The 25311-nt window shown below is 35.4% G+C and overlaps 1 long non-coding RNA gene across 9 annotated transcripts; it reads right to left on the bottom strand.

Annotated features, from left to right (window-relative positions):
• Window positions 1-10105: 10105 nt before the first annotated feature.
• Window positions 10106-13453, bottom strand: LOC111890615 (uncharacterized). 9 transcript variants are annotated; one of them, XR_002849919.3, is made up of 9 exons: window positions 12701-13453; window positions 12150-12628; window positions 11989-12041; window positions 11728-11879; window positions 11617-11648; window positions 11296-11379; window positions 10751-10934; window positions 10552-10626; window positions 10107-10472 (listed from the first exon to the last, which is right to left on the bottom strand). It is a non-coding gene; the product is annotated as an uncharacterized LOC111890615 (long non-coding RNA). The 9 variants fall into 9 exon arrangements; XR_002849916.3 differs by having other exon boundaries at window positions 11617-11879; XR_002849914.3 differs by having other exon boundaries at window positions 11296-11648.
• Window positions 13454-25311: the final 11858 nt, after the last annotated feature.

Genomic DNA, 25311 nt, shown 5'->3' with positions numbered 1-25311 from the left:
AATCATCCATACTTGTATAGTGGGCTAATGCTCCATGGATAATCAAGTTGGGCTAAAACCCATAGGATGGTCCATGGATGCTCCATGGTGTATTTGTACCCATGGATCCAAGGAAATGGAAAGTCATGACAATTAGGGTTTGCCCTAATTGTAACACTATATAAGCATCATATTATTCACCAAAATCGGCACTAGTGGGTGTACTAGAAGGGCTAGCCGATTTCATGAAGTGTGGGTTTTCTCTCAAGTCATTCCATGTGTTTTGATGATTGTGAACCATTTGAGGCATCACCACTTGTGGTGCTAGGCTCACAAGGTTTCAAGGAACACAAGCAACAACGAGGTATGTATTCTATCTTGTTATATTCATTATTTTGTATGCTAGATTAGGATAATACCTTGGATGTTCATATTTGTATGTATAATAGAGAAACCATAGATCCAAGGTATTTAGGGTTGCATGTACACTTAGGAGTGTTAGAATGCTCAAAACCCAACAGTGGTATCAGAGCCTAGGCTTGTTTTCTTGTTATACTTGCAATAGAAGCTGAAAAAACGAATCTGGTGCTGTCTGGCCATCAGACTCGGCGAGTCCATCAGGAGACTCGATGAGTCCATGCCTAAAAAGTGATGAATTCGATCCAACTCGCCGAGTTTGTTCATGCACTCGACGAGTTGGACCCCCAGACAGCATATTTTCGAGTTTTTTGGCTAGAAATGGACTAGGAACATTACCCTAAGTTGTTTTTGATGTTATAAACTTGTTTTTGATATGGTAATGTTCATGCTAATCCATTTTCAAAGATAATTGTCAATAGATTCATGTTTTGTATTAGTTTAAGGTTTAGACTAATTACATGAAAAAGTTTGATTTGAATTATCTTGTTCTTATGAGTTGCTTAGATTAATAGAAATGTTGAGTGAAATAGTTGTTTTCAATCCATTTTAATCTAAGAGTTGAGTATAAAATGTGTTTGTGTAACTTGTCCTCAAGTTACATGAAGAGTCACATTAAAGACTCATAAAACTCATAATAGTTGGCAATGGTTACAAAATGAAGAGTCTTGTGTCATTGAATAATTTTTTTTTTTTATGACTCCATAACTTGTCCTCAAGTTATGGAAGTTCAAGAGTCACTTCATTAAAAGAAAAATATGTAACCATAATTAAATCCATAAGTTATAAAATAAAGGAAAAGTTAGTTCTTTTATTAGTTTAAAGTCTTCCATAACTTGTCCTCAAGTTATGGAACTTGAAGAGTTTTTGGATTAAAACTACTTTAAACACATAAGTTATGGAATTAATTAGTTTTGAATAGTTTCAAAACTTTCCCTCAAGTTTTGGAATTTGAAAAAGTTTTCAAGTATGAATACTTTAATTCCAAGTTAGCCCTTAGAATTTTAAAAGTTAAAATTCAATCCTTATACTTTATAATATTATAAGTTAATAATATATATATGTATAAGAGTAAAGTCAGTCTTACCGCTAGTACGCCTCATTCACGAAGCCGGTCTATAAGGTGGGTATAAGGTTGTTGCCTATAAAATGGCAACTTAATGGGTGTCCACTCTCACCCACCGCTTGCTTGACTGGTGGAGGGTCGTTAGCCGAACGGGTTTGACAGGACTAGAATTCTCCCTTCATTAAAAGTATTAATGAAAATACTAAGTAACTAAACTTTTAATAATACCCAATCTTAGTTACTTAGGAAAATGTGAATAAGGTGCTAATCCATGAAATTACACTTTGCACTTTGTTTAAGTCGTTAGTGGAGCGTGTGTGGTTAACCGGCACACTAACTTGGACTTAACAAGGTAGGTAAAGGGTGACTTAATATTTATCATAGTATCGATGGAGCGTGTGTGGTTAACCGGCACATCGATTGAGGGGTAATTTATTAAGGGTACCAAGTGATTTGCATGGTTACTTCACACCTTGTTTTGTGATCCTCGGCATCCCAGTCACAAAACCTGAAGGGCACACTCGAGATTGAAACATGCCTTTGAAAAGTTCAATGAATCTCAAAGATCTAGGAGTTTCAAAACCAATTAAAACCTAATAATTCATTTCGTTTATCTTGGTGGAAATTGGTGAATCGTCATTCACCTACCTTCAAATATTTTATAGCTTGGATTACGGCATACCTCTTCTAAGTTATAAAATAGTTTGTTGGGTCCTAGCCTTAATATTTCATATTGGGTGTCATATTAAGGACTTTAAATCAACTATCTTGAATATCTCCCAAAAGATGTCTGGTTTAGACATTTATGATCTTCCCAAATCTCTTGAAACAAGGTTTCCTAATGAAGATGATGTCCCATGGATATCATACTTCTTTCTCCTCCTCCAATTATTCTCCCTATCCCACAAGTTCTTGAAAAGTTTGAGGTCACTCAAGCCCTATTGGCAAGGCAAGGTCTAGGTGTGATCACATCTTGGAGATGTAGTCACATATTGACAAGCCGGGAGAGTTGGGTGTCAAAGTCTTGAGAAAGTTGGTGGTTCAATCACTTTCTAAGTCACATAGTGAGTTCCTTTGGGACACCTATGAAATAGACTATGACAAGACCCTTAATGATCTTATCTAAGATCAACTTTCTTAAAACTTGATGGACATTGACAATAGTGACACAGGAAATCTCGGAAAGCATTCTCTTCCCAATGGAAAGGGATTGGCCATAGTCAACTCGGTTGACCAAATGGTAAAGAGAAAAGCTAAGTCTGTGATAGTCCCGTGTACCATTATCAAAGGGTCCATATGTTTATATTGCCAAAGGAAGGGGCATTGGTTGCGAAGCTGCCAAATTTACCTAAGGATGTTAAAGTCAATAAGTTTGACTCTACTTCAGGTAAAGTCCACTATCTAACTCTGTTAAGTTTCTATTCTGAGATTCTTGATACATGATGTGACTGGGTCACATGGTGATGTTTGAGAATCAAAGAAAAGTGAAGAAACTTAAAGAAAGAATATGCTGAATCTGATCGCGTAGATGGATTTCTATCGCGTAGCTTGAAAAATCGGATTCGTGAGCTACTTCTCAGGAGTTATGAGATATTGCTTAGGAATAGATAACAACAAGTTTTCATATGGATTGTAAAGATAAGTTTTTCCGCAAAGTTTTAAAATAAAAAGAAAATTTTTGATTTTATTTATTTTAAAATATCCTTACAATGGCATTTGGAAAGAAAAATTGTTGCTTATAAGATTCCATTAACAGCAAGAGTGGAAACATGAAATTGATTCTTTCATTTGTGGTAATGTCTAAATTTACCAAATAAGGAAAGATTCTCATCACCCAAGTTTCAAGTAGACCGGAACTTGGAATCATGCAAGTTGTATAGCATGATGAATGAGAACTTTCAAGTTTTGGAAAAATTAAGACTAATTACTTGTTCACATGGATGTGTGAGTCAAGTAAAGGACTTAGGGATCGAGTACACATTCTTGTGCACTGATTAAGTCCACCACTAAAGATCGATAAGAAGAATCAAATTAGGCAGAAGGATAAAAGTTTCTCAAATCTGAAAAGATGGGAGAGTACTTTAGTATCCGTTTTGTGATCATCTTAATGATTAAGAAACCATAGCACAATTAGTTCTCTAAGAAAATCTTGGTGCATTCTTATGACTAAGAAGAGGAACTTGAATTGTTGAAGTGGTTAAATCAAGAAGATGAGTCATACTTCGTTCCAATACAAGTCTTAGAGTCATACTCCAAGATTGTCATTTAAGTGACATGTCTCAAAAGAAGGTTAAAACACTTGTCAAATGTAAGAGTAAAAGTTTTCTACTCTTGTACATTTGAAATTGGTAAGTTGTGATGTTTTGGATAAAACAAAGACCAACTTAGGCCAATTGGGTAAAGTGTTTTTCTTGATTAGAATCCACACTATCTCTTGGATATTTGACAAGGGAGTCTTATAGGTCAAGAGGACAGTGGGAGTCTTAAAGGTCTTGAAAGTCTCAAGAACTAATCAAGAATAAAACCTAAAGTTCTTCTCTAGCACACAATTTGAGGTTTATAATCTATTGTGTTGACATATTCTGTGCCCATTCCAGTTAAAGTTGGTATTGCATATGAGTTCTTAGAGTTCTCAATTTGTTGCACAACAACTTGGAAGCAATGGCAGGCCCTTGAGCTGCCAGGTGGCAAGAAGTTATGATTGAGTTCAATCCATATGAGTTTGGATTTGTCATTATCCTTGTCTTGTGACTATGGTTTTGACAATTCACATGGATAAGAACACATACGCCATTAAATCTAAGTGTCATAAGGTTTCTCTCCGATTCATGAAAATGATGGTGAGGAAACACTTTCACTAAGTAGATTTTAGCTAGATAGCAATTGTGATATTTGCATTCTCAAAGTCGTTAGTGGAGCGCGTGTGGTTAACCGGCACACTAATCTGGACTTGTGAGAAGTGGCAAAAAGGTCTAACCATTATGATTACGGCATACCTCTTCATAATTGTTTAGACACACAAGTGTGCTATCTAAGGGAAGGTGTATGATTTTGATAAAGTTTTATCAAAACAATCTAGTATCAGAAATCTGAACTTTGGTAAGAAAGTCAATGAAGTATTGATTTCTAGAAGTCCAGCTGATTTCTGAGTACATGTCAAAGCTAGTGGGAGCATAAGTGTTATGCTAATAATCATCATGTTAGTGGGAGCATGATAATTATGTTAAGTATTGCAAGCTAGCAATGTTAATTATAGAAAACAAAGGTTTCAATTGGGAAAAGTTGTTTTGCTATAATTAAGGGAGAGGAAATTATACTTCATCTCAAATCTATAAGCTTAGATCGTGAGGTTTTAATCATTTAGTCAAGGATATATATGAATTTCATGTTGGAATGGCTCAACGTAAGGAAATTATGTATACGGGTCCATTATTTGCGTTCTAAAATTCGATTATGATTACGGCATCCCTTTTCATAATCTGAATTATGAGAACTTGGCAAATTGAAATGGAAATATTATAGCAAAAGACTGGTTTAGTCTTTATGTGAGACATCATGAATCGTGTCCCATATGCTTCGGATATAGGATCGATTACATGTGCTATATTCATCCGTTCTAAAATTTTCCAAATGCCTGGGGCATTAAGAAGGGAAAAGGTTTAGAACTGGATATGACTAAAAGGATTAAACAATTGTCGAGGACAATCTAAGGTTTACCAAAGATTGGTTACTCAAGGACAATTGGAAGTATAGTGATAATTTTGGAAGGACCATATTGACATAATCTGTAAGGAGGCAACTCTTGTTCAGAAGTGATAGTTAAAATGGAATCTGGAAATGTTTCAAAGTTAGAATTTTCAATCTGTGAAAGATTAAGGAAACTTAATGCAAGAAGGATATTTCCAAGGAGTGGATCTCCTTTGGAATACTCTGTAATGATTGTTGCCAAGTCTTTATGACTTTGTGCATAATCATTACGAGAGGATCAATGCATATAAGTTTAGAATCTAACAGATTTCAGTAAATGGCATGAGTTTGGAATTCTTGCATTTGCAGTAAGGATTTGGGAGTGTGAAAAGAGAATCATTGAAGTTATGTTCAATTGATCTAGTTCACAAAGTAAAGATCATAGACAAACATAGTATGCATACTTAGTGTGTGGCATGACTAGTGTTTAGAAAACATAGTGTACATGCTTGGAGCATGGGACAACTGTTGTTTTAAATTCAAGAATAAAGTTGATAGCTGAAACAGTATACAATGAATAATGTGTAATCATATGGTGATAAATAAAAGGTGTTTTATTTATGTTCAAGGGTTGATACCATATTGGATTCTATTATTATTGTGTTTCACTTTGCATGTTTTGACTTCCCGAATAAACTAGGTTATTCTTCCGGAATGACTAAGTTATTCAAACCATCCACAGTCGGTCATATTTTGGAAGTAGATATGAATTAAGACTGTCATGATGGGTTGTAGAGGTCTAAGGTGTTGGACAAGGCTACAGCAATCATGAGTGCTCATAAGTTCTGAGTATTGGATTCAACCCGCGCTCATTGGAATCACTTCATGGATTTTATCACGAGTGATCATGAGACGATAATATCTTATATTCTTCAAACCTAGAGATATGAGTTGTTACTATGAGTTGATAGTACATTGATTGCACGAAACCGCATTTGGTAACTCGGTGCTATAAAACGTGCCTTTGTGTATGATTCAACAAGTAGTAGAACAAGCCATATGAGTCGAAGTTTATCCGTTCCTTTTACCTTCGGGATAAAAGCGATATCTGTGGGCCCCTCGATGATTTGATGATGACAAATGGAAGTGCTCGGCCGGGCCAGGACTGATTTGATTTGTTCAATTAGTCAGTCGTCATAAATCGGGAATCGGGAAACAACAAATGGACAGAGAGAATGATTATAATCCATGTCTCAGTCCATATGATATCTAGAATGGAGGAATATATGATCCCTTATCTAATGGACAAGTCACTGACAAAGGTCAGAGTTTATCTACAAGGTCAGAGTTCGACAGAAGCTTTTGAGAGCTACGATTGCCAGTTGGTTCCTGAAGTCATACGCAATAATAGTTTTAGACTTATCCAAGTGGGAGACTGTTGGATTAATGTCTAAGTCCATAACTATATTTGGTAAGACTTGACCCGACCCGGCATGGTCCATTTGGGTTGCATACCATCATGCACTTGGATGAGAGAAATAAGACACTTATGGTTATTAATATATTATAAGTTCTAGTATATTAATAATAAGAATAATAAGATTATTTAATTAGTATTGATCAAGAATTAATCTAGGATTAATTAAGTGATCAAAAGAAGACTAATTAAATATATGGGTTGATTGTGTAAATCATCCATACTTGTATAGTGGGCTAATGCTCCATGGATAATCAAGTTGGGCTAAAACCCATAGGATGGTCCATGGATGCTCCATGGTGTATTTGTACCCATGGATCCAAGGAAATGGAAAGTCATGACAATTAGGGTTTGCCCTAATTGTAACACTATATAAGCATCATATTATTCACCAAAATCGGCACTAGTGGGTGTACTAGAAGGGCTAGCCGATTTCATGAAGTGTGGGTTTTCTCTCAAGTCATTCCATGTGTTTTGATGATTGTGAACCATTTGAGGCATCACCACTTGTGATGCTAGGCTCACAAGGTTTCAAGGAACACAAGCAACAACGAGGTATGTATTCTATCTTGTTATATTCATTATTTTGTATGCTAGATTAGGATAATACCTTGGATGTTCATATTTGTATGTATAATAGAGAAAACATAGATCCAAGGTATTTAGGGTTGCATGTACACTTAGGAGTGTTAGAATGCTCAAAACCCAACACTTTTGAATATGTAGAAAAGGATAATGAATTTCTAGCTTAAAGATAATTACTGTTTTGTTTGAATTAAAAATGAAATTTTTACCTCATAATTTCTGGGACATTACAAGTTACGATCTTAAGATGCTAACATAGATCTTAATTTAGATAGATCTTTATGATTTAAATTTTTTTGGTAGGATCTTACAATCATTATCTTTCAAAGTGGAAAACAATCATATATAGGATCTAGATGTTCATAGTTTTCATTAAATGATCATTTCTTAGTACTTTTGTGCATAGTTGATGGACAGTGATACATTGATTCTCTTTACTTGCAAAAAATTTCCTAAGTGACTAAAACCATTTTATTCATGGTAGAAACATGTTAACGAAGACCGAATACATTGCCTTCTTATTCTTTCCAATTTGATGACCTTTTTAGGTGTCTTAAATAAACTTATGTAAGTGAAAGGTAATGATAGAGTTAAAGTGTAAAAACACAAATGGTAACACCTAATTTTTATATGTAAAATAAACTTTTAATTTAAATAAATAAGTATAATTAATTAAAAAAATTTATTTGAAAAAAGTTAATATTGAAGCTTAAGAGTTTTGAAGATAATACTTGGAGTTTCAAGACTTGGATTTGAGGTATGTAACTTCACTTAACCTTTCGTAACCGGTGTTGGACCTTAATTGTAAGAATACTTGACACTTGGGGTCAAACTAGAATTTAATACTTTAATTAAAAACAAGAATTGTATATTAGTACCATGCACCCCATATATCCTTCACTTGATGTGTGTGGATTTTTAAACACAAAATGAAGTATGATGGAATGTTTGAACATTACAAAGCTCACCTTGTGGATGATGGTCGATCCCATCAACTCAAAATCGACCATATAGAAAGCTTTAGATTAGTTGTCAAACCATCCACTATTCAGATCATCCAAAGTCTTGCTTTTTCCAAGTCATGACACATTCAATAATTAGATGTCAAGAATGCATTTCCTACATGGGAGTTTACAGGAAAACAATTTACATGTATCGATTTATGGGGTTTTGTGAGTTTGCCTTTGAAATACCTTGGTTCGCTTAACTATTTTTGGTGATAACAGTCCTACAACACTTATCTAACATGTTTCTTCAACAAGTGCAATACACAAAAGAAATTATTAGTTACACAATCATGTTAAATTTGTAAGCTTTTGTATAATCCTGTGGGCACCAACTCCAAGATTAGTGCAACCTGCGATGAGATTTATCCTAACTCAGCACATTATTGCAACCTAGCCGGAGCTTTTTATTATCTCACTTTTACTCGACCGAACATTACGTATGCAATTCAATAAATTTACTTATACATACATAATCCATCTGTCTATCATATGCATGCCCTCAAACGAATAATCTGATGTTTATAAGGTACGTTATCATATGCACTTCATCTCAAGAAGTCATCCTCCACAGACCTTCCCAGTTACATGGATGCCAATTGGGGTAAGGGTGTCCAAACACAAGGCAGTCTACTTTTGGTTATTGTGTTTATCTAGGTGACAATCTTATTTTGAAGGCGACCAAATGACAACTTACCATGTTAAGATCAAGTGTAGAGACAAAATATAAGGGAATTCCAAACATTATGCCAGAAACATGTTGCTTAAGAATCGCAAACATGTTGCCTAAGAATTCGTTGATTTAACTTCACTACCTCTCACTAAAGCAATTGTTGTCTATTATGACAATGCCAATGTCATTTATTTAATGGGTAATCTGGTTAAACACCAATGTACTAAACACATTTAAATTGACATTCATTTTGTGCCAGAAAATCTTGTCAATAATGAATTTTGAGTTCTACATAGGCCTTCACGCTATCAGCTAGTTGGCACATTCACAAAGGTTCTTTTGTGAGTCTTTTAAATGGCTTTTGAGACATCTCGACATTCGTCTATCTCCAACTTTGATTGTGAGGGGCTATTAGTGTGTATTAGACTACAATTGTATTAGATATAATTTCAATATTTTATGAGAGCTCTCTTTGTATTTAAATAGTCTCAATTTGTTAATAACAATCTTGTTAATAATAATCAACTAATTCACTTCACTTAAATAGTTTGAATTAAACAAATAACTAGGGAATAATCCCCGCTTTGTGAGGTTGGATACGCCAAAGAAATGGATGAAACATGAAGATTTTATTGAGTCACATTACATTAACCTAATTTCTACTTGCATAACATATAACCAATTGATAATCATACTGGAAAAAGAACAAAAAAACCCAAAAATGGGTAAAAGAAACAGTCATTTCCTCAAACTTGGGAGTTTGTTTATTACAACATCCTACTTACATTTAATATTATTATATATATTATTTGTTTACTTAACAAAAATATGAACACAACACTTTATCTGGTTTACCTCAATCAGAGTCACATATTCAGTTGAAAGGTAAATTCAACATAAACAAAGGTAATGGACAATATATATGAATTTTTAGATTTACAAAAATAAAAATATACGCAATAAAAGCTAATTAAAAACCAAAAATCAAGATGCAAGATATACCCTGAAGAAAGGTTGTAGAACTCGTTACTCGGTACTTGTTTGGCCGACTACCGAGTAGCGAGTACCTGGGAATACTCGGGAGTACTCGGGGAGTACTCGGATTTGGTAATTCATGTAGAAATATTTTTAGGGAAATTATATATGTCAAAATTATAAGTTAAAATCATAAGTTGATTGAAATATATAACAAAATTACATACATGTGAATACACAAAAGCTAGAAAACACATAATGGTCTCACTTCGTGAATAATTATTGAAAATTTAAGATATATATGTAGTAATAATCACATGTGTGTGTTAAATAACAAATCATTAAGTATATTATACATATTAATCACCGAGTTGACCGCGTTTTACAACACTACTCAGTTCAGTAAGGGGTTGATCAGGGAGTACTCGGGATTTTGTAACTCGCCTCGGTAAGGGGCCGAGTAGCGGGTACTCGGAGGAGTAATCAGCCAACTCGGTGAGTTTTACAACATTTCCCTGAAGGCGGGTCCACATATTGTTAAGTTAGCTGATGACTGAACCCAAGATTATAAGTTGCGGTGATGGAGATTATTTGCTTAAGTGGATTATCCTTATGTAAAAATAAAATAAAATTAATTAAATACAACTAAATCCATTCGATAAAAAAAGTAATCCTCGAAAAAACAAACCTCAACTAGCATCCAATAAACGCTGCATCTGATCTCCGCCAGACCTCTCAACTCTGCAGCAACATCTCCTGATATCTACGTTTTTCATAACAAAAGAAAAAAAATGATCCATAAATTTAAAGATTTTAATCAAATCACCTGACATATATTATAATAATGACTACCTACACATCTCAACCAGATTCATGAGCAGACTCACATAATGACATCGGATTTTGATCAAGTACAGTAATTGCTGCAGCAAAGGAGTTTCTTAGTTGACCCATGTTTTGACAGGATACCCCAATGAAACCGCCACATTCGCACCCAAAAATTAACAGTCTAATAGTATGTGTTGTCACATGTCGTGTTGCAATTTTCAATCCTTTAAAATTTTTATTATCCTGCAATAAATTGTTGTAGGCAGTCATTAAATCAGTAGCAAACATCGAATTCCATGTAAAAAGGAGGGAAAATTTTGAAAAAACAATTGTCTATATTCCTAACAATAGTAATTTTATTTGTAGCAGAAATAAAACATTAAAAAAATAAAAATGAGACCAGAATCGCAAAGAATAAACATATATCAATTGGAGTAGAGGAATCTTTAAAGGGAAATTAAAAGGTGTAATAATTGCCATCTGAAATTTAACAAAAAAAATAAAGATTAAAAGTAAGAGATAATATGAGATTTTACATATTCAATACCCATGTATCTGAGATTCTAAAAATAATAACAAATAAGTTTGTGAAAGAAAATCTTACAGGTTCATAAGGCAAGTAGAAACGATAAATTTGTTGACCAAGATGATTCCTAGGAACTCCAAAGGAACTTGCTAGGAAACGTACCTGTTAATGTTAAACATGTAGATTTGGAATCAATGAGGAAGATTGTATGTGTCATGACTAAAAACACATAAGTGCAGTTGATAAAACACTAACAGATGGTGATTTTACATGAAGTATTTACATCTCCAAAAGAATTTCAAACCGTAGAATAGATAACAATCATGCAGCTGATCACCGAAGAAGTTTTCTACAAACTTCTTTGTAACATAAATTTCACCAATTATAACAATCAAGTACCTGATCACCGGAGACATTTTCTACAAAATTCACTGTAACATAAACTTCACCAATTATTACTCATCAATATTCAATAATTACCTGCAAACTTCACCATAAGAATTGTCTCACCTTCCTTATATGAGTATTCAACAATTCATGAAGCAACAACTACATGACTGGATGGAATGATGGGGTTGCTGGACAGATGATTCCATAGAGTTTTCCTCTACTTATGTCTTCCTGGAAAGTTGCTCCATGCCTAGCTTGTGGCATATCCAACACTATCATTTGGCAAGTTGTTGCTAATCAGATGTGATGATAGAAGGAATAACTAGGAAAGAAAAAAGGCTAATTAGTTAAGCAAAATTCTCAACTAAGGACAGATTTTACCATGAATCCATGTGTACACTGACAGTGCAATGTAAACAGAGCTTCACAAGACCCTGTACAAAATACAATTCAGATTCAAAAGTCAAATGTAGAAAAAAGGAAAAAAAATGAAATATCTCGACATCTGTAAAGAAATCAGAGGCATAAAGAGCACTCATTACCACCATTAAGTTCTAACTATCAGTATGTGATCACTCATAGCTCTGAGGTAACCTGTGGACATCCACCCTTGTACCTCCCAGATGAGTATCTGATCAAGTTAAAAAAAGTGATAGTAAAAAAAAATCATTTTGTCAACGAAATCCGGAAGAAAAATAGGGTTTTAGAAACCCAACCCTAATCCAAATTGATAGAAATTAGTAGCAGCATACTCAAAAATTAAAATCAAATAAGAAAGAAACATGAATAACCAAAATGAACCTACTTCTAAAAGGAAGCAAACAACCAATTTAAAGCCTGAATTATACAACTTAAAAAGAAAAAGAGTGGTTGGATTTTACTTGAGAAGCTCTCTACTGGGAAGGGCGGGTTGAATCTTCATTACTCAGTTAAGTTGAATAAGTTGCAGATGGCAAAGTTAACACTTGGATTTGGTCTTCGACTAATCATTTGGCATCAACAACTGGAAGGGAATATTGACCTGCGTTGATAGTGATGAGAAAGACATGATTATCGTACAAAGGAAATAATGATATGTGGTTGTAAACATTACCTAATGACAACACACAGAAGAAGAGACGAAAGGCCACACCTGCAACATACAGTAGAAAGAAGAACGAGAAAATAGGAAGGAAGACAGAAAACAATAGAAGCAGTAGAGGAAGAAATCGAGGAACTCTTTAGCAGGCCGAGTGTTACATACCTGGAGCAAAATCAATGGGAGCAGTGGAAGGAACTGGAATGCAGAGGAAGAGTCGACCAGATTGGAACGGGAGCAAGATGAGAGCAGGAAGAAACGTTCTATGAAATCGGTGGCGGTGGGGTATTTAGATAGCGAAAAAAGAGTTGATAAGGGGAAGTACAGTTGTGAGGCGATCGAGTGTAGGGAAGGTGGAGGAGACATCAAGTTGGAGGCGGTTAGAGAGTTTCTCGAAGAACTTATGTACATCAGTCGAGTTAACCCTTTTTTTCAATTGAGGTAGAGGGAAGGAGTCAGAGGGAGAGGCGATGGTGGCCGTCGGATTAAAAGATACGTTGGAGCGGAGCAAAAGGCGGTAGAAGATGAGAGAGTCAATCGTTTTGTGTTCGGAAGAGGAGAAAGGGAGATGGAAAGTCCTGGAACGATAAAATGATCGATAAAGGCGGTAATAGTAAGCCTGTTGCTATTGGCTTCTCTAGGTGGTGGACGGTGGATAGTCACACTAATCTCATTGTTATTGGTTAAAGTGTCGATAGAATCAGATAGAGAACACGTTGTTGTTACTGTCACCCACTCCACTACCTAAAATTTATGAAAAAGATTAAAAAAAAACCCACCAATAGGAACATATTACTTTTCCTAAAGGGGTTATATATATATATATATATATATATATATATATATATAAAATAGTAATTATTATATATATCTAATTTCAAATGAAAAATAAACAATATATTTGTGGGTTCTAAACTTTGACCAAAAACACTTTTTTATATATCTAATTTCAAATGAAAAATAATCAATCTAGATGTGGGTTTTAAACTTTGACCAAAAACATTTTTTTTTATATCGATAGTTTTGGTCCCTAGACTTTTTCGGTTTCAAACTTTGGTCACATATTGGTAGGCTTGATCCCTATATTTTGGTGTGTTGTCATGTTTCCCGACTTTTTAAGTTTCACATTTTAGCTACATGACTTTTGTATATTTGTAAGTTTGCTCCATACATTTTTCATAGTTATGTAAGTTCGGTTCCACCCCCTCCTCCTCCTCCTCCTCCCCCTTCCCCCCAAAAAAAATGTTTGGATAGAAAAATAATTTTAGGTTCTATTTGTTAATTTTATGAATAATAATTAAGTTAGAATATAATTACATTATATTATTAGAATAGTATTTTTTTGAAATAAATAAGTTTAGAAAATATGTCGGGTGACACTACATTCTTCTTAACTTCAAATGGTTATAAAGTTGCATATGACATTCAACTTTTTACATGCTTATCGCATCTCACTTTAATGGAATCCTCGATGAATTGAAAAAACATGTTTTATTTGTTTTTTATTAGTCAGCCTATTTTAACTTTAAATAATAAAAGTAATTACTAATTCCAAATTTTATATAAATAAATCTATTTAAAAAGTATAATTTACTAAAGGATATAATCGTATAATCAATAGTATAAATAAAAATAAATATTTTTTTCAATACCAAAGGGGTTTTAGTCCAGCGGTAGCCAATGTTGCCCTCCCTTTTTGAGGTTGAGAGTTCAAGTCCCATTGTGGATATTAAAGAATATGTTAAAAGTATGTTATATTTACCGTTTCAAAAGAAAAATACATCATAAATTTATGAAATACAAAGTCAAAACCTTACATGACATATCTCGTAATATTTATGAGATAATACTTGAATGCATTACGCAAAGTTACACACCGACTTTCTAACAACAATAACATAATAAATGTCGGATGTTTCATGATATTAAATTTGAGTTTTGAGATTAAAAAAATGGTATGTTTGTTATGTAAGGGTGGAGGGTGTGGTGCAACTATTATCACATTTTATCTCATTTTGCCAGAAAAAATATCATACACTAGTAATGGTATACTAATTTTGCAAGAGAAATTTCGTCAAATAACCAAAAAGAAATGGGTGTTTGAAGTTTTGGACTATGAAAAATTGAGTTTTGTAGAATGACCATGACTTCCGCAGTGGGGGCTCTACGGAAGCCTTAAACCTTCTGAGGAATCCAACCCTCAGTGAGGAATCGAGGTTTTTGGGATATTTTTGTAAATTCACAAAAAATGGATTCTAATTGGGTTGCTGCGGAAGTCCAAATCGGTTACGACCGGGGGGGGGGGGGGGGGAGTTGCTACAGAAACTTCAAAGATGTGCAAAAATCAGTTTCAACGAATTCTGATCGATCGTATTATTTGTTATTTGATGTGTTATTTGATTTATAAATGTGTTTTTGAATCCATTATATGGTCTTTAGAGTATATCTTAGTTCAATTGATAAAAAAGCATCTAGCAAATTTAGATTTTTTCCATGGGTGCTCTGAAGAACAGTTCCTCAGAGATATGTGTAATTGAAGAACAAATCCGCAGAGGACCTTTCTGCGGAACCATTGAGTCCTCTGCGGAATTATCGGAACCAATTTAATTTCTTCACCAATCATTTCCTTAGAGAGATTAATGATCCACAAAGACAGCACCATTTTTGTAGAGTGGCTTCTGCAGAAGTATGAAAGATACCTTTTTTGTCTTTATCCTCTGGCACCTCAATTCCTCATTGCTATTCACATTCCTCATAAGGTTTAAGGCTTCCGCAGAGCTCCCTCTATGGAAGTCACGATCATTCTACAAAACTCCATTTTTCATGGTTAAAATGTTCAAACACCCCATTTCCTTTGGTTATTTGATGAAATTTCTCATTTTGCAAGGAAGAGAGAGAAAAGAGACAGAAAAGAGAGATAAAGAGAAGGAGGAAGAGTTTGAGAGAGAGAGAGAGAGAGAAGTAAGCATGAGAATTATTTTTGTGATTTTTTTCTTGCCACACTGTTCATACCATGGACTAGGTATGGTATTTTCCATGATAAAATATGTAATATATGCTATACATCATTGCTATCACACCCCACACCTTCCATCCTAAGAAATTTAAGGTGATATATATATATATATATATATATATATATATATATATATATATATATATATATATATATATATATATATATATATATATATATGTAATGAACTTAATACATAATGATTGAATATATAGTTTGTTATATATAGTTAGTTTTTTTATTTAATGATAACAAAATATATTAATAAATTAAGTTAGGAAATATATTTCATTAACATTAAACCATTATTTTATATTATGAGAAAGGAAAAATATTTTTAAGCTTTATATATCGAGTTACTCACTACTAAATATATAATTTTAAGTATTAGGGATTATTAGCATCAAGTACACAAGTCATAGGTAGTGAAAAAAAAATTAAAACTTGATATACCTAAGTGCACATGCAACCCATAATGTATGTTTTACTATTATAGCAACATACTTTGAAAAACATCATAGAAAAGATTACTAACCTTATATTCTCTTGTTTGTGATCGTGTGACTACCATGTTGTTGCAAAAGGAAGGATCCAAAGAAGATCCCCTCTAACAGAATCAATCCCACATACCAAATAGTAAGAGGATGAACCCGCAAATTTAGGTTTATTTGAAAATCACCAACCCTAGGAAAAAGGTTGTGATTTTCAGATTTGGAGAGTAAGAGAGACATAGTACGGACGATTGTGAGGAAGAGAATAAATGGCTCTCGGGTTTACCCTAACAATCTATTTAAAGGTAGTAGTTAGAATCACCGATGGATACGAACTCTAGCGTTTATGTTGAAGTGTTTTGAGCATAACAACATTCCTATGTGATCATGCAATCCTAATTGCTTTGCATCTAAGTTTTTCTCTAGCTATGCATGCAAATAGAAATTCCAAAGCAATAACCCTAATACTAGCATACAATTTTCGATATCTATATGAAAACTAGGGTTAGAATGTTACCTTGCTTGCTATCTCGTAATAAGAAGAATTCCCCGGATGATCTTGACTCTTGAAAGATCTAGTATCTCAAGTGTTGTACCTCTAATGGAGTCACAAATATCAATAGCAAAGGATGAGTGAGAAATAGGGTAGAACACTATGAGAATCGGCTTGGGTTTCTCTTAGAATGCTTAGGCTGGAAATCACATACCAAGGGGTCTTTATATAGCTGAGGCTGCTAGGGTTTTTAGGTGGAAACCCTAATTTGATTGCTTAGGCCTTAAGCAGTCCATGGACCTTCTTCCTATACGCCTTGGACGAAATCCTATAGGGCCTCCTATAGATTTCGTCCACTTCCTTTCTTAAGGAGTCCATTAGCCCAACTCTGCGACAATCATTGACATGCAAAACCAGTCCCCGTACTTTCAATCAGTTCCTTTAATCCCATAATTAATTCCAAATTAACTTCTGATTAAATACTAATTGAATAATATAATTTTTTTAATTAATATATTATTCTTATAATATGTTAATAAATCATTTATTAACCTCTTTCTCCAAAATTCATCTTGTCAAGTTGCTATGGTGAAGGCAACCCAAAAGGACCATGCTACAATCAAATCAAGTAGACAACAATACGTTTTATAACATCAAGTTACTGATGCATTTACGCATTATCAATGCTCAACCAACTCGTAAACAACAACTCATATATCTCGGTTTAAAGATTATACAATATTATTATCTCACAATTACTCGTGATAAATTCCATGAAGTAATTCAAATGAGCGTGAGTTTAATCCAATACTTAAATCCAATTTTAGGAGTACTCATGAACGTTGCATCAAACCTTTTCTATATCTAATCACTTAGACAATCTACAAGCCAATTCATGACAACCTTAATTTATTACTTACTTCCAAAGTAGGATCGACTGTGAATAATTTGAAAAATCGCATTATTTAGGAAGTAAAACATGCAAAAATGAAACAATAGTAAACAATTGACACAAGATAGTAAACTTTACTCATAAATAAATCTTCCATTACTTAACCATCAAATGTTAATAACATTTATCTATTACAAGTTTCTAAAATATCTATCTAATCAATAAAACTAACATCGTCCATCAGACCAATGCTCCTCGCATGCTGAACATGTTTAATCCTACTCAGACCCTTTGTGAGGGGATCTGCAGGATTCTCTTCTGACGATACCCTCTTGACGATGGAGAGTCCTTCTTCTACCCGATGTCTGATGAAGTGGTATTTTCTATCGATATGTTTGGATTTGCCGTGATCCCTTGGTTCCTTGGTTAAGGCATCCGCTCCTTCATTATCGTAGAAGATCTCCATGGTATCTTTTATGGTTGGTACAACTCCAAGGTCTCCAATGAAGTTCTTCAACCATATAGCCTCCTTCTACGCTTCGCATGTAGCTATGTACTTTGATTCGCACATTGGATCAGCCACAGTCTCCTGCTTGGAACTATTCGAAGTCATTGCTCCTCCATTTAGGGTAAACACCCAGCCTAACTGAGAGCGGAATTTTTCTCGGTCAGTCTGAAAGCTGGTGTCACTATACCCTGTAACTCTCAAGTCATCACTACCACCAAGCACAAGGACCTAGTCCTTAGTCCTTCGTAGATACTTAAGAATATTCTTAACTGCTATCAAGTGAGTTTTACCCGGGTTCCCTTGATATCGAATTACCATGCTCAACGAAAAAGCCACATCAGGGCGAGTACATGTCATAGTGTATATGATTGAGCAAACGACGAAAGCATATGACACTCGACTCATTTCTACTATCTCGGCATCGGTACTCAGACTCTGAGTCTTACTGTAACGCCCGTGTTTTTCGGCTAAACATTAATGATGATGTAATAGTCTAGGTCAACCATTGTAAATCATTTTGAGGTAATAAAGATGAATTATTTGGGAATTATGGGAATTTATGTGCTTTATACTTAATTATTATGATTTAATAAATTAAGGATAAAAAATAAGCGTCAAAAATAAATATTATATAAAACCGATATCTATGAAGAAAGTTGTAGTGGTCAAAACAAGGATTCTGGAGATATAAAGAATACCGAAATCCGAGTTATAACGAAGAAGTTATGACCTGTCGAAGTTTCGCGACAGAATTGACACGACGTTGTGAGACGTAAAAAATGAGTTTTCGATAAAGTGCTTTTTAGCTTTATCGATCTAAATGAAAGTCATAGTACATGTTAAATTGAGAGCGTGCATAAAAAGAATGTCCAAATCTAACTTTGTATGAGGAAGTTATGAATTTTCTAAGATTTGGCATAACAGAGTGCAGCCCAGAACTCGAAATATAAATCGAATGATTTTTAGCTGACACAACCTAAACGAGAATTGAAGATCTCGTTGATAGTAGTTTAACAGTAAAAAGACAGATAAAAACGGACATAGGATGAAGAAGTTATGAATTTTTAACAGACATTTCCTGTCCCGGCCTGTTAAAAATATAAAATTTAAAAATAAATTTAAAATTAGCCGACGGAGCCTAAACGAAAGTTGTAGAGCATGGTCATACCTACACGTGCATATAAAGAGCGTCGGAAACGTAGCTCGTATGTGAAAGTTATAAATTTTTGAAGTTTGAAAAATAAAAATCAGGGGAGTACGCCCAACGTACAGGAGTACTCCCAGCGTACTCGTGTACACAGTCGGAAGTTGGCCACATCGCCCTACTCCTTCGGATGACAGACACGTGTCTATAGTTGTGATGCGTCCGAAGCTCGGAATCTGATGAGGTGACACGTCCCCCCTACGCCAAGCGTACGAGAGTACACCCATCGAAGAGTTGAACAAAGTAGTACGCCTTGCGTACCAAAAAGTTACGCCAATCGTAATGAGGGGTTACGGCCACCTATAAAAGGGGTTCGAGGCTACCCGATTCCTGTTGCCAAAAATTTCGCTCTTACACCTTTTACTTCCTTTTAAGCGACACTAAAACCCCCCAAGCCTATGGTACCATACTACCATCGTAAGAAAGCCCCGAAGAGCCCGAAGTCTCCAAGAAAAAGAGTTTTTCGAGTCGAAACTCTGCCCGCGCAGAGCTCGGTTTTTGAGTAAACCTCCTGATTTTATCGACAAAGATTATTTTAAGGGACGAAGTGTTGTCCAATCACCATCTTATCAGGTGAGTGTATAGTCATTTTCATCTTACACATAGATATGAAGTATTTTATATAAAATACGTGCTATGTGTGTATATATATTGTTTGTTTATTTGAGATGGATGTTGAATGAATATTTTATACATGTTTAGAATGATTTAAACTGTATATGTATTTTTTTATCTACAAATATGTTGGGTATAACATGGGTAAATGAAATAGTTGATGTGTTATGAAATAAAATGATGAGAGGCCTCAAAGTTGTTGATGTTCTAGTCATCTAGCGGAGTATAGATGACGACCACGGACATTTCTAGACAGTCCAGTGGAATGCTAGTAAGCTCGCAACCTGTAGGTGTTTGTGAACGATGTGTTCACCAGTGTACTTCATCCCCCTCATGGTTTCCTTAAGGACATGTATGGCTGAGGAATCCCCTTAGCAGTAGTGTCCATCCCGATGATTATCCTTAGGTTAGGTCCCTTATGATAGGTGTTTAGGGACATAAAGTGGGGATAACAGGAACGGGTAATCAGGGTTATTGTTGGTTGATGAAATTAATAAATTTATTGTTGGTTGATGAAATTAATAAATTTATTATTTGTTGGTTGAAAACCATATATGCTCACTAGGCTCCTAAGCCTGACCCACTCAGCTTTCTGTATTACAGGTAGTGGAACAAGAGCATAGTTGGAAGATGATGAGAGATCTTGGATTATAGGCCAGTAGATGTAAATAACTGTTGTAAGGCCTATATTGTACCGTTTATGCTTTTGGTATGTATCGATGTTGACATCCCGAGTATTGTAATGAAATGAAAAATACATTTCTTTAAGAAATGTTTTGATAAATTTTTTTATCATATTTTGTTTTGGGACAAATTCCGCAACACTTTTTGAAAGATTACTCTGATTTTATTTTAAAATCATAAATGAAACCAGATTTGGAAACCTTATGTGTTCAAGATTCTAAGCATATGACTACAATATTAGAACTAGCATGTAATGTTTCGGAGTGATAAGGAGAATTTAAATATCTATCGTGAATAAAGATCTAATTTCGTTTAATTCGGTGTATAGATCAAAATGGAAAGAACCCAAAGTGGAGCTAGAAATGCAAATACAAATCAGCAACCTCAACCCCAAGTGATGGAACATGTGCCTATATCAGAAGCTGCACCAGAACCAATCACAATGGTTGTAGTACAAGCCATGGTTCAGGCAATGATGGTTGAACAAAGGGAAGAAAGGAGACAACTATTGTTGAACAACAGGAGTGAACCTTGAATTCCTGTTGAACAACCTGAATTAAATGACGATCAGTTAGAGGAAGGAAATTATAGTAGATATGTTGGTTAAATTGAACCGATTGCGGTTAGGATGAATAACCAAGAGGACGGATTCGAGAGAAATGGATGCAAATACAAAGACTTGCTGACTTGCAAGCCGTCAACTTTCACTGGAAAGGAAGATCCCGTTGGAGTAATGGATTGGATCTCGGAATTGGAATTAGTCTTCATGAAATGTGGTTACTAAGTCAAGTTACAAACCACATTTGCAGTGCGTCAATTCAGAGGTGGCGCTATTCGCTGGTGGAACACTCTAGGGAAGACCCTAAGCCCTAATGAGCCACTGCAACTAACTTGGGTAGAGTTCTTGGTGCAATTCAAGCGCAAGTACCGCTCGGCCTAAAATCTGCTTGAGCTAGAGAATTAATTTCTAACATTAAAGAAGGGAAGCATGTCCATCGGTGAACACACCAATAAATTCACAGACAAAATGGAGTTTGCTTTGCATATTGTCCCAGACGACTTGACAAAAATCGACATGTACGCAAAGGGACTTCCATGGGAGTATGTAGTGCCAGTGCATCAGGCACTTACTCTGGAGGCAACTATCTGGGCTTCCAAGTCTAGTGAAGATATGATCAAGGAAGAGCCGTCAACAAGGTTGAAGTTGGTGAGAATAGAAAGTTTGAAGGAACTTCAGGTTCCAACAAGAAAAGAAAATTCTCGAAGTCTGGTTCGAGAGGAGGAGGAGGTGAAGCTAAATGGTGTGACAAATGTAAAAAGAAACATGTTGGGAAATGTGGCGAGGAGGTCACTTGTTATAAATGTGGAAAGCGTGGGCATTATGCCAATGAATGCACCTTCAATAAGAAAGTATGTTATGGGTGCAATGAAGAAGGGCACATTTTGAGGGACTGCCTGAAGAAGAAGGAAGCAACACGGCCTAATCTCCCACCAAAGCCAAAGGTGAGAGCTTTCCAGATGACACTGGAAGCCGCAAAGGATGCAACAAATGTCGCTTCATGTACCTTTCTCGTAAATGGATTGCCTGCCAATTTATTGTTTGATTCCGGAGCAAATTACTCCTTTATATCACATAAATTTGGTGAAAGACTAGCATTGTCTATAGAAAAACTTGATGATGCCCTAATAGTAGAAGTTGCTAGTGGAAAATTCATACCTGTTAGCAATTGCATTAAAAATATCGTCATCGACTTGAACGGAAATGAATTCCATGAGGAGTTGTTACTCATTGAGTTGAACGGTTTTGACATTGTTCTGGGGATGGATTACCTTAGCGCCAATGATGCCAAGATACTGTGCAAGAAGAAGATAGTGAGGGTAAACCTGCCTGGAAAAGAGCCATTTATGGTGTACGAAAACAAGCACCGAGTAAATTCTGGAATCATTTCCCTAATGAAAGCCAGAAAATGTTTATCTAAAGGATGCACCTCATACTTGGCATTCGTGATCGATGCTAAGAAGGAGAAAAAAGATATGCAAAGTATACCAGTGTTGTGTGACTATCCGAAAGTCTTTCCCGAAAATCTTCCGGTATTTCCCCATGATAGACAAGTAGAGTTTCGAATAGACTTGTTACCAGGAACAACACCGATAGCAAAATCCCCATATCGATTAGCACTGACGGAGATGAAGGAGCTCATGACGCAACTTCAGGAGTTGTTGGACAACGGTTTCATTAGATCTAGTTCTTCACCCTGGGGAGCTCCGATATTATTCGTAAAGAAGAAAAATGGGAGCATGAGAATGTGCATAGATTATAGAGAGCTGAACAAGGAAACAATAAAGAACAAGTACCCATTGCTAAGGATTGATGACCTGTTCGATTAGCTACAAGGTTCGAGCTATTTCTTGAAGATCGATCTTAGGTCAGGATATCATCAGCTAAAGGTGAGAGAACACGATATTGAGAAGAGTGCATTCAGAACAAGATATGGACACTATGAGTTCTTGGTTATGTCGTTTGGACTAACCAATGCTCTAGCAACATTCATGGATTTGATGAACAGGGTTCATAAACCATTAAATTTGTGATAGTGTTCATAGATGACATTTAATTTATTCAAAAATCAAGCAGGAACATGACAAGCATCTGCGAGAAGTGTTAGAAGTTCTGAAAAAGGAGAAGCTTTATGAAAAGTTATCCAAATGTGATTTTTGAATTCAAGAAGTCCAATTTTTGGGTCATGTGGTTAAAAAAGAAGGGATCATGGTTGACCCAACTAAGATTGAAGCTATAATAAAGTGGGAAAAACCAAAGAGTCCCATGGAGATCCGAAGCTTTCTGGGAGTAGCCGGATATTACCGAAGATTTATCCAAGGCTTTTCTTCGATAGCTGCTCCATTGACAGCTTTGACCCATAAAGGAGCTACTTATACTTTGAGTGAAAAGCACGAGGAAGCATTTGAGAAGTTAAAGAAGAAGTTGTGTGAAACACCGATTCTTTCTTTACCCGAAGGAGTTGAAGACTTCGCGGTTTATAGCGATGCATCTAGAGTTGGGTTAGGTTGTGTTATGACCCAGAGGGATAATGTGATTGCATATGCATCGAGACAATTGAAAGAACATGAAAAGAACTACCCCACTCATGCTTTGGAGTTGGCAGCGGTAGTATTTGCCCTAAAGATAAGGATGCATTATCTATATGGCACAAAATGCAAACTTTTCACTGATTATAAGAGTCTTCAGTATCTCTTTAATCAGAAGGAATTGAACATGAGAAAACTGTTGGATTAGTGTCTAAGCCCGTAACTATATTTTGTATGTACTTGACCCGGTTGTGCATGGCCCTTTTGGGTTGCCTTCACCGAAGCAACTTGACAAGGTAATTTGATGAGAGAGAGAGAGAGAGAGGATAAAATGGTTTATTAATATATTATTAGAATAATATATTAAAGGAGAACTAATATTTATTTAGTTAGTATTAGTCATAAATTAATTAGGAATTAATTTGGTGACTAAAAGAGACTAATTGAATAAAGGGGCATAAACTGTCAAAAGTGTGATAGTTGGGTTTTGGGCTGGGAAACCTAATGGACTAAGGGGGAACGAAATTATGATGAAGGATCATCATATTTTTGTCCAAGGCCTCATTCCAGAAGGTTCCTTGGGCTGCTTGGTGACTATGTTGTCCATTAGGGTTTAGACTGAAACCCTAGCACCTTACAGTATAAATAAGACCCCTAAGCTTTGATTTTCGACCACTTGCTTTCCAAGAGAAACCCTAGGCCGATTTTAAGCATCCTCTCTCCTTTCTCAAAGTTTCCTTCTTTCTTGTGGTGTTTGTAAGCCATTAAAGGAGTTACACTTGTGACTCTAAGCTCAAGAACAAGAAGATCAAAAGGATTTCAAGCCAATTGAAAGAGGTAATCACTTTGATATGTTCTTATAGTGTTTATTTCGAATTATATATGTTAGATTAGGGTTTGAAAATCTTGGATTCATTGCATGTTCAATAGAGAAACCTAGATCCAAGTATTAGGGTTTGTATGAGCACATAGGATTGTTCTTATGCATAATTCCCATCAACAACGATGCTGGCTAGAGTTGCTTATGGATTACGATTGTGAAATACTTTACCACCCTGGTAAAGCAAATGTCGTAGCTGATGTTTTAAGCCAAAAAGTGAGCCTTGAAACGAAAAGGCCAAGGGCATTAAGAATCGAAGTTGTCTCAACAAGTGTAGAAAGTATCAAGAAAGCTCAAGAAGAAGCCATAGAGAAAAATGACCGAAAGGAAGAACGTTTGGGCAAAACGTTAGTGTTCGATACAAATGGTCAAGGACTGAAGGCATTCCAAGATAGGATTTGGGTACCTAAGATGGGAGGAATAAGAGATCTTCTGATGGAAAAGCTCACCAGACCATGTACTCGATTCATCTTGGCAGCACGAAAATGTATAAGGATCTGAAACCTTACTACCGGTGGCCGACGATGAAGCTCGATGTTGCAAAGTATGTGGCCGACTGTGGGACATGTGCAAGGGTTAAGGCACAACATCAGAAACCGTATGGGAGTTTAGAACGTTTACCTATACCCATGGGTAAATGGGAAGACATCACTATGGATTTTGTGACTAAACTGCCCAGAACGAAGAGTGGTCACAACATGATTTGGGTGGTCGTTGATCGGTTTACTAAAACTGCACGCTTCATAGCAGCCACTG

The sequence above is a fragment of the Lactuca sativa genome, chromosome 6, assembly GCF_002870075.4.
Source record: "Lactuca sativa cultivar Salinas chromosome 6, Lsat_Salinas_v11, whole genome shotgun sequence".
Lineage (NCBI taxonomy): Eukaryota > Viridiplantae > Streptophyta > Magnoliopsida > Asterales > Asteraceae > Lactuca > Lactuca sativa.
The sequence above is the reverse complement of the archived record's forward strand: the minus strand, read 5'-3'. Positions and strand labels throughout refer to the sequence as shown.